The sequence below is a fragment of the Rhinopithecus roxellana genome, chromosome 9 (assembly GCF_007565055.1).
Source record: "Rhinopithecus roxellana isolate Shanxi Qingling chromosome 9, ASM756505v1, whole genome shotgun sequence".
Lineage (NCBI taxonomy): Eukaryota > Metazoa > Chordata > Mammalia > Primates > Cercopithecidae > Rhinopithecus > Rhinopithecus roxellana.
Genome location: NC_044557.1, coordinates 132,634,667 through 132,641,986, shown reverse-complemented (window position 1 = coordinate 132,641,986; position 7,320 = coordinate 132,634,667).

The window sequence follows — 7,320 nt, the reverse complement described above, 5'->3', positions numbered from 1 at the left end:
TTTTTGATATTTAAACTGAAATATCTAATATAGTCAATAGCAAGTATTCACTGAGAAAAACACATGTACTCAAAGCATATGCAATACATTTGAAGAAGGAACTTCAATAAAGATCTATATCTATGTGATTGGCAATCACCTTAGTTAATATATTTTCAGTATAAACATGATATCAGGAAGTATATGACCCGATACTGACCAGCCCCCCAAGAAGGACTTGTAGGTATGCACATTTGAGGGCCTTCCATCAAAATAATCAGAAAGCCTTAGCAGAGCTACACTTATTACTGCTTAATAAGCTAGTCACTACGGCAGACCTTCTAATCTGCCTCTTAGTGCATTAATTTTAAAAATGAAAGGGCAACCCAGGATCAAACTTTTAACATGAAAGAGGGTCCAAAAGAAATAAATATGGTAAATTTTTCAAAGGAAAGAAAGAGAATGCAGAGTAGTGGAAAACTTCAAAACTAAATTACTGGAGATACCACTTCCATTGTGGGCCCAAGGCATTTACTACTAGGCTGAGCACATATAATATATAATTTATATGTGTTAATGTACTGGTAGGTATCATATATTGCCTCTAAACCTTGGACAAAATATGGAAAACAACTACCTGAAAATAGTAGAGAGTGAAGAGAAGTAGGTGGATTCCACAGGAGAAATGACATTTGGAAGAAAGGACTCTCCTCTCTCCCTCTTTTAAAGTGTTTTTTATTTAAGGGCAGCCGGAAGTTGGCACCACACTGAGGGACTAAAACATCAGAAAAAAAAAAAAAAAAAAAAAAAAAAAAAAAAAAAAAAAAAAAAAAACACACATTTTTCTGGTCTGAAGAAACAAAGAAAAGGGTTCAGATATATCAGAGACACTGGAAAGCGAAGGAAAAATCCTGGAAATGTATGCGTAAAGGAGGGGATCCCCAAATTCTACATACATGAATTATGAAAAAAAAATGATGGTCAATCCCATTCATGCATACACAAAGAAAACTGCAAGCAGCATATGTTGAGTTTCAGTCAAACCAAGTCAATTACCTACAAATAAAAACTCAACACCTTTTGGAGAAAGTTAGAAGAACCCAGAGTTTCTAAATTATAGAATTCATGATGTCCAGAATGCAATCCAGAATTACCAAAGCAAAACAGGAAAATAGGACCCATTTTCAAAATAAAAGGCAGTTAAAAAGGATTGAACCCCAAAGTGACTGAGATGTTGGAAATGGTAGGTAGGATTTTAGAATGGATGTACAACTACACTGAATGAAGCAAAGGGAAATCCACTCATGATAAATGAAAAGATAGGAATCATTAGAAGAGAGACAGAACCAAATGGAAATTCTAGAATTGAAAATATATTTGAAATTCAAATTTACTGGGCAAATTTAGCAGCAGAAAGGAGATGGCAGAGTAAAGGGTAAGTAACCCCTGAAGATAAATCAGTATAGTTTATCTAATCTGAAGAAGGAAAAGGATAAAGGTAGAAGGAAAAGAGGATGAGCATTTCAGGGACCTATGAAACAATAGCAAAAGGTCTTATATGTGTATATTGTTGAGTGTCAGAAGAAGAATGGAAAGAGAATCAGGGGAAAGAATATGAGGAAATAATGGCTGTGACTGCTACTTCTGGCCAAGATGGAGTAACAGAGACAAGATTTACCTCTTATCTAAAGCAACCCCCCAAATTAGATAAAATATGCAAGACAACACTTTTTAAGACACTGAAAATCAGGCAATGATAACAGAAAAGAAATGAGGTTAGTACTATGATTGCTCCAGCTTACTGACTTGAGAGCACTTCCAGGCTGCAGTGAAGGGAGAAGTGACCCATTTGGGCCCAGTGGTCTCCCTAAGTTGCAGGAGAGAGGGGAACAGGGGGAGCTGTTAAATAAGAGTTTCAGTTTTACAAGATGAAAAAATTCTGGAGATTGGTTATACAACAATGTGAATATACTTAACACTAAATTTTATACTTAAAAATGGTTAATATGGTAAATACTATGGTATGTGTATTTTGCCATTTTTTTTAGCCTGTAGGATTTTTATTTATTTATTTATTTGTTGGTTTTTGTATTTTTTTTATTATACTTTAAGTTCTAGGGTACATGTGCACAATGTGCAGGTTTGTTACATATGTATACATGTGCCATGTTGGTGTGCTGCACCCATTAACTAGACATTTACATTAGGTATGTCTCCTAATGCTATCCCTCCCCCCTCCCCACTCCGCCCACCCAATGACAGGCCCCAGTGTGTGATATTCTCGACCCTGTGTCCAAGTGTTCTCATTGTTCAATTCCCACCTATGAGTGAGAACATGTGGTGTTTGGTTTTCTGTGCTTGCGATAGTTTTCCCAGAATGATGGTTTCCAGCTTCATTCATGTCCCTACAAAGGATATGAACTCATCCTTTTTTATGACTGCATAGTATTCCATGGTGTATATGTGCCACATTTTCTTAATCCAGTCTATCATTGATGGGTTGGTTCCAAGTCTTTGCTATTGTGAATAGTGCCACAATAAACATACATGTGCATGTGTTTTTATAGCAGAATGATTTATAATCCTTTGGATATATACCCAGTAATGGGATGACTGGGTCAAATGGTATTTCTAGTTCTAGATCCTTGAGGAATCGCCACACTGTCTTCCACAATGATTGAACTAGTTTACAGTCCCACCAACAGTGTAAAAGTGTTCCTATTTCTCCACATCCTCTCTAGCACCTGTTGTTTCCTGACTTTTTAATGATCGCCATTCTAACTGCTGTGAGATGGTATCTCATTGTGGTTTTGATTTGCATTTCTCTGATGGCCAGTGATGATGAGCATTTTTTCATGTGTCTGTTGGCTGCATAAATGTCTTCTTTTGAAAAGTGTCTGTTCATATCCTTTGCCCACTTTTCAATGGGGTTGTTTGATTTTTTCTTGTAAATTTGTTTGAGTTCTTTGCAGATTCTGGATATTAGCCCTCAATAAACTAGGTATTGATGGGATGTATCTCAAAATAATAAGAGCTATTTATGAGAAACCAACAGCTAATATCATACTGAATGGGCAAAAACTGGAAGCATTCCCTTTGAAAACTGGCACAAGACAGGGATGCCCTCTCTCACCACTCCTATTCAACATAGTGTTGGAAGTTCTGGCCAGGGCAATCAGGCAGGAGAAAGAAAGAAAGGGTATTCAACTAGGAAAAGAGGAAGCCAAATTGTCCCTGTTTGCAGATGACATGATTGTATATTTAGAAAACCCCACTGTCTCAGCCCAAAATCTCCTTAAGCTGATAAACAACTTCAGCAAAGTCTCAGGATACAAAATCAATGTGCAAAAATCACAAGCATTCCTAAACACCAACAATAGGCAAACAGAGAGCCAAATCATGAGTGAACTCCCATTCACAATTGCTGCAAAGAGAATAAAATACCTAGGAATCCAACTTACAAGGGATGTGAAGGATCTCTTCAAGGAGAACTACAAACCACTGTTCAATGAAATAAAAGAGGACACAAACAAATGGAAGAACATCCCATGCTCATGGATAAGAAGAATCACTACTGTGAAAATGGCCATATTGCCCAAGGTAGTTTATGGATTCAATGCCATCCCCATCAAGCTACCAATGACTTTCTTCATAGAATTGGAAAAAATCTACTTTAAAGTTCATATGGGACCAAAAAAGAGCCTGCATTGCCAAGACAATATTAAGCCAAAAGAACAAAGGTGGAGGCATCACACTACCTGACTTCAAACTATACTAGAAAGCTACAGCAACCAAAACAGCATTGTACTGATACCAAAAAAGTGATATAGACCAATGGAACAGAACACAGCCCTCAGAAATAACACCACACATCTACAACCATCTGATCTTTGACAAACCTGACAAAAACAAGAAATGAGGAAAGGATTCCCTGTTTAATAAATGGTGCTGGGAAAACTGGCTAGCCATATGTAGAAAGCTGAAAGTGGATCCCTTCCTTATACCTTATACAAAAATTAATTCAAGATGGATTAAAGACTTAAATGTTAGACCTAAAGCCATAAAAACCCTAGAAGAGAACTTAGGTAATACCATTCAGGACATAGGCATGGGCAAGGACTTCATGACTAAAACACCAAAAGCAATGGCAACAGAAGCCAAAATAGACAAATGGGAACTAATTAAACTAAAGAGCTTCTGCACAGCAAAAGAAACTACCATCAGAGTGAACAGGCAACCTACAGAATGGGAGAAAATTTTTACAATCTACCCATCTTGATAAAGGGCTAATTTTACCATAATTTTTAAGTGAAAACCCGGAAACAACCTAAATGTCTAACAATAGGAACCTGATATTATAAAATACGGCATTGCCATGTGACAGAAAACTCTACATTCTCTAAAGATAAGGCATAGTGGAATAAGATTTCATGAGCTCAAGAGTTCATGATCTAGTATTAAGAAAAAAGTAAGATTATAAAACAGTGTGTGAACTAGAATCCACTTTTTAAAAACATGTATATCTAAATAAAAAGTCTAGAATGTTCACAAGCATTATGACTAAGTGACACAATTACAGGTATTTTTTGCGTCATTTAATATTTTTGAAATTTTCTGTCATATATTATTTTTGTGATCAAATTTTAAAGTTATTAAAAACAATTTTAGGCTGGGCACAATGGCTCATACCTGTAAACCCAGCACTTTGGGAGGCCGAGACAGGTGGATCACTTGAGTCTCAGAGTTCAAGACTAACCTGGGCCACAGGGCAAAACCTTGCCTTTACAAAAAATACAAAAATTAGCTGAGCATGGTGTGCACACCTGTAGTCCCAGCTTTTCGGGAGGCTGAGGTGGGAGGATTGCTTGAGCCCGGAAGGCAGATGTTGCAGTGAGGCAAGATTATGCCACTGCACTCCATGCTTGGCAACAATATGAGACTCTGTCTCACAAAGCAAAACAAAACACATTTAATGCATGAAACTACACTGGCAATAAAATCGTATAAAACCGTTAAGTACTATTAAGTTCTTTTTTCATTACCAAGGTGAAAAAAAGACTGCCCATACCAAATGCTGGTAAGGATATGAAATTACTGGAACTCTTTAACACTTTTCTTGGGAATGTAAAATGCTACAACCTGTTTAGCAGCAGTTTGGTAACTTCTTAAACAGTTAAACATGCTTCTACAATATGGCCCAGCCATTCCACTTGTATATATTAGCTCAAGAAAAACAGAAAGAGTGTATATGAATGTTCATGGCAACTTTGTCTGTAGTGGTCTCAAAGTGGACACAACCTCAATGTCCATCAGCAGGTGGATAAACATATTGTAGTATATCCATACAACAGAATACTACTTAGCAATGAAAAGGAACAAACTATTGATACACACAATAATGTATGACTCTTGAAATAATTGAGTCTCAGTGAAAGTAGCGAGACAAAAAGTATACATAATGTATGAGTTCATTTCTATAAAATTCTAGGAAATGCAAATGTATAGTGTCAGAAAGGAGATCAGTGGGAGCCTGTGAATCAGATGGAATGTGGGAGGAATTACTAAAAGGCAGAAGGAAACATTCTAGGGTAATAGATATGTTCATTGCTTTCATCGTGGTGATGATCTCCTGAGTGTATATGTATGAAAATATATCCAAATTTACATTTTGAATACGTGCTGCTTATTGTATGTCAAGTCTACCTCTCAATAGACTTTTTAAAAAATTAACAAACTTTAAGTTGAAAAATTAAAAATAAAACTAAACTTTGGCTCATCCTAATGAAAGCACTGAACACCAAAAAAATAAAGAGGAAATCTTGAAAGCATCCAGAGAAAAACAACACATTCTATAAAAGTGAACAATATAACAATACACCATAATTACCATCTTGAAAGGACAGAAAAAAAAATGTAACAACCAATTCTCAACCAGCAAAGATGAAGGCAAAATAAAGGCATTTTTAGAAAAAGAAAAGAGAATTCTTTACCAGCAGACTATCTCCCTGAGAAATGCTAATGGACATTCTTCAGGCTTTAGGTAAATGATAACATATCACACTGCTGATCTTCAGGAAGGAATTAACACTGGAAACAAAGACACACATTTCATAATGCCAAAAGGATCATCAGTCCATTTAGGAAGACAATATTCATAAATAGTTTTTTTTTTTTTTTGGTCTCTGAACAGCTTCAAAATTCATGAAACAACATTAATTAATCAAAGAGAGAAATAAATGATTCTAAAATCATACTTGACAATTTTTAACAAAATTCTTTTAGCAATTGATAGAGTCAGATAAATAAAATTAATGAAGAAGTAGATGGATTTGAACAAACTATCAAACACCTTGACCTAAATGATTTTATAGAACACTACACTGAACAACTGCAGAACACACATCTTTTCAAGTAAATATGGTGTGTTCACTGAGATAGATTATATGCTGGACCCTCCAACAAGTCTCAATACATGTAAAGGGTTGAAAGCATACAGAATGTGTTTTCTGAGCATAATATAATTAAATTAGAAATCAATAACAATGTGGCATCTAGAAAAATCCCTAACATTATAGCAAATCCCTCAAATTTCTTTAGTAAATAAATCAGCAATAAATTAGAGAATATTTTGAGATGGAAAATACATAAAACCATATAATTTTGGAAGGAAAACATAGGATAATGTTTGTGATTTGTGAGAAAGCAAAATTTGGGCCTGAAACATAAAGCAAATAACCATAATAAAAGTTAGTAAGCTACACTTCATCAAAATTAAAAACTGCTTAACAAAAGCACCACTAATGAATTGAACAGGCAAGCCACAGATTTTAAGACAACGTACGTTGCAAAGCATATATATAACAAAGGCCTGGTATGCAGTATATATAAAGAAATCCTACAACTCAATAACAAAATACAGCTCCATAAAAATGGTCAAAGGAATTGAATAGAAATATCAACAAGTACACGAAACAAGTACATAAAAATGTGTTTAACATCATTAGTCATTAGAGAAATGCAAATTAGAACTACATAGAGATACCACTACACACCCGTTAGAATGACTAAAACTAGAAAAACTAATTTTTGGTAAGGATGTGCAGCAACTGGAAATGTCATCCATTATTGTTGGGAGTGTAAAATGGGACAACTATTTTGGAAAAAAGAGCTGGCATTTTCTTCTAAAACTAAACATATATTAATCTATGATCCAGTAACATAATTTCTGGGTATTTACTCAAAGAAAGCATACATATGCATAAAAAGCCTGTACGATATTCAAATCTGTTCCATTTCTAATTGCCAAAAGTGGAAAACATCCCCCAGATACTTTAATGTGAG